Below are 4033 nucleotides of genomic sequence, written 5' to 3'. Positions count from 1 at the left end.
GAATTTCCATTTTGATATTGTTTGAAATTTTACATCATATATATTATTCAGTGTTAGTTAACTAATTAAAATAATATTTATCCTGACTCTACCCATGTCAAAGTTTGAAAGAGTCTATGTGCATTTTTCAATTGATATTTTAATAGCCCTTACTTTTCAGAAAATTTGGATCTTGTTTTAACACCTCTTAATCAACCCCACTATTTGCTTTACGTTATTTGAGAATAAAACCTTGAACCAGATCTCTGTTTTTTTTTTTTTTTTGTATTGGTCATTATGACATTTTGATAGAAAGAGCCCTATTGTATCCCATAAATCTGTACAGCTTATCCCATGTCAATTAAAATTTAAAAGGAAAATACTGTAGTAGAATATCTGGGCATCTAATATTATTTGATTAGGACTTTACTAAGTTTTCCTGAGTCATTTTTTGATTGCTCTTACAGCTCTTCCTCCGTACAAAGTACTCCTAAATAAAGTCTTTTAAATTTTTACTATTTATCCTAATGTGAACACATTACTTAGAAATAAAATGCTATACAATTAAAATTTTAGGAAATCATACATTGTAGCTCTTTAATTCTAAGAGAATGTCTTTTTTTCTTTTTGGAGAAAAATAAATTAAATGTAGCCAATAATTTCAGAAATCAACACAACTTAAAATATACTATAATAGAGAAGAATTATATATACATATATTTGGAGAAAATGAATAAGAAATATACAGCAAAATAACATTGGATATAGAGTCATGATTAATTTTTTTTTCTTTTTGAGATAGGATCTTACTTGTTCAGGCTGGCCATGAGCTCAGTTTGTAGCTCAGGCTGGTCTTGAACTTGCAACAATCCTCCTGCCTCAGCCTCCCAAGTGCTGGGATTACAAGCATGCACCACTATGCCCAGTTAATTTCTGTTTTATTCTTTCATATTTTTCAATGTTTACATAAAAGAAGTACTTGTAATTTTATATAATCAATAAAAATTAACAAACTTTAAAAGTAGATATGATGCATTTAGCATGTCTTATGCTTGTCTTCCAAATGCCAGTGGTCTCTGAGTTCTTAATTTATGAGGCACCAGTATTGATAGCTTTGCCCCTTCTTCTCCCAGTCCTTCTTCTCTTCTTTCTTCTTCTCTCCTCCTTTCTCTTCTTTCTTTCTTTCTTTCTTTCTTTCTTTCTTTCTTTCTTTCTTTCTTTCTTCCTTTTTTTGCACAAGGATGTTGTTCTTTCCTCTGAATGTAATTCCATAGAAAGCTTATGTAGTTCTCAGCTCATTATTTCTTGTGTGGCTGCCAATTTTAGTCTTCTTTGTTACTTCTATGCTTTAGAACATTCCGAATATGAATTAGCCCCTCTGACTTAACTGTGCATTCTGATACAAAAGGGACTTTACAGAAATCAGTTTTCAAGAGCATTACAGATGATACTAAATTGTCAGACTACTTGATTAAATTAGTTAAAGGTAGAGAAAGTGCTTAGTAGATATTCCATGAATTTCTATGCTCATGATATCTGAGGAAAATAAAAAGCAGCTTTCCAAAGAACTGTTTTGCCCTTCTACTTCATTTTCCTGCAGCATTTCTTACCTAAACAAAACTTTGGTTCTTTTAGGGATTCCTTTCTGTGTTAGTCAGCTTTCCATTACTGTATCAAAATATCTGAGATAACCAATTTCAAAGGGAAAAGGTTTACTTGATTTTATGATTTCAGGTTTCAGTCCATGGATTTTTGTCCATGGTCAGTTGGCCCAGTTGACCCAGGTCTAGGGTAAAGCATACATGGCAGGAGAATATAGCATAAAAAGCTGCTTATGTCATGGCAGCCAGAAAGCAAAAGAGAGAGAGAGAGACACTGGGGTCCCACAGTCCTCTTCAAGAGCACCCCTCCAATGACCTCAGTTCTCCTTTGAGGGCCTCCCTGCTAATGGCTTCACTACCTCCCAATTGCACCATAGTCTGGGGACAAACCTACAATATATAGCCTTTAGATGGACACTTATGCAAACCATTGTCCTTATAAATTAAAATGCTGTGCCTGCCTGGCAAGCGCAAGGTTGTGAGTTCAATTCCCAGTACCACAAAAATTAAATAAATAAATAAAAATATTTGGGAAATGACACTTTTAGTAAGACAAATTTAACTTCAGTTCTTCAACATTTGCCTGAGAGCTGCTACACTGATTCATAGGCACAGGACAGAAAGTACAACTTTGGGAGAAATAACTGCTATAGTCAGCATTTATACCTCTCATAGCACAAGTTAATAAGCACATTAGGTAGAAGAAACATGAGGTCCTTCAATTAGCAGTACAGCGCCTGCCCCCCACAAAGCAACTTTTCTTACATGTTTATTTCAACTTTTGAGCCATCTTGGGCATTCCAAGATAATAATATGTTGCTTCAGTTTTGTTCTCTCTCTTTCTCTCTCTCTCTCTCTCTCTCTCTCTCTCTCTGTGTGTGTGTGTGTGTGTGTGTGTGTGTACTGTGGACTTTGCAGCTACATTCTCAGCCCGTTTTTTTTTTTTTATTTTGAGGCAGAGTCTCACTAAGGTTGCCCAGCCCAGGCTCAAACTTGTAATCCTCCTGCTTTAGGCTCCCAGAACACTGAGATTACAGGTATGTGCCATCATGCAAGTCTTTCTTTGTGGGCTTTTTAAATTTTTTTAAAAACTTTTTATTTAAAAGGGGGTAAAATTAAACACAACAAAACAGACCAAAATAGGACATAAGAAAGCAATGTAAGAGAGATAAATTTCAAAGCTAGATGACCTGAGATCTTCACTGTCTATTATATTGTCTCTTGTTTTCTTCCAAATAGTTGTCCATGTCTTCACACACAGAGAATTCATACAGAATAACATAGTATAAAACTGATCCAAACAGAATGAGGAAGGTGATTTAGGTCTTCAAAACCAGACAATAGGGAAGTCACTAATTGCTGTCATAGAATCTCTCATTCTCTTCAAAATAGCTGTCCATACTTTCATGTATATTAAAGTTTAACAAACAAAACAGGCGGGAGTGGGGGGAGGGGTTGCTTGGTTTCCCAGCGCTCCAGGTCCCAGCATGGCACAGGTCCCATCTTGGGCCACCAGAGTCTGCCACGCTCACAGCCACTCACCAGGGGAGGGAGAGGTTGCTTGGTTTCCCGTCACTCCAGGTCCCAGCATGGCGCGGGTCCCAGTGAATGCCAGTGGCTCCTGTCCTGGGCCACTCACAGCCACTCACAGGGGTGGGGGTGAGGAGTTGCTTCAAGCTGTTTCTTTCTAATGAATTGACCATTTCACTGCCCAAGTTCTGAAATGGCCAACAGACCATAGAAAGACATCTCTTTAGGCTCCTGCTTGAAACCAACAGCATCAAGAAGCAGCTGGCCTTGATTCAGGGCCAGGGTTTTTTTTCTTTTTTTCTTTTGTATTTTTAATAACACATTTCTATTCTACTTAGTTGATCTTATTGAAGTTATCAATATTTTAGAAAAAAATCTCACTAATTTATCCCATGTACCTTATGTAGATCTGCACAGTAGATCTCATCTATTCCCCTGGTCCTAGATACTTTGTCTAAGCCAGTAGCTCCTAAGTACTACATCTTTTGCCCAAACCCCTCTCCTCAGCCTTGGATAACCACCTGCCCACCTGTAAGCAAATATCTCAGTTTGGATATACCAGAAGCACCTTACATGCTACACACTGAAACCGTTATTGTCTTCTTCCCCTATCATTCTCTTCCTTCCATTGTCCTTAATTTCCTACTTACATGGTTGACCTCACCATCTACTTGGTATCCCATGCTAGCTGCCTGTCTTTTTTTCCTCCCATGCTGAGGTTGAATCCAGGACCTTCACACTGAGTCGTATCCCTAGCTCCACCCCCCCCCACTCCTTGTTTTTTATTTTGCTAAGTTGCTGAGTTGCACAAACGGTTTGAACTTGCAACCCCCTTCCATAAGTCCTCCAGAGTGCTGGTATTACAGGCATGCACCACCATGCCTAGATCCTATTGTTATCTTTGACCCATCCCTGTCCATCAT

General features: G+C 37.8%; 1 non-coding gene across 1 annotated transcript; it reads right to left on the bottom strand.

Annotated features, from left to right (window-relative positions):
• Nucleotides 1–3255: 3255 nt before the first annotated feature.
• Nucleotides 3256–3392, bottom strand: LOC111754797 (small nucleolar RNA SNORA2/SNORA34 family). Its single transcript, XR_002789466.1, has one exon. It is a non-coding gene; the product is annotated as a small nucleolar RNA SNORA2/SNORA34 family (small nucleolar RNA).
• Nucleotides 3393–4033: the final 641 nt, after the last annotated feature.

This window comes from Cavia porcellus, unplaced genomic scaffold, assembly GCF_034190915.1.
Source record: "Cavia porcellus strain 051 isolate PalLab524CR breed Dunkin Hartley unplaced genomic scaffold, mCavPor4.1 scaffold_11, whole genome shotgun sequence".
NCBI classification, from domain to species: Eukaryota; Metazoa; Chordata; class Mammalia; order Rodentia; family Caviidae; genus Cavia; species Cavia porcellus.
This window is presented reverse-complemented; position numbering and strand designations above follow the sequence as displayed.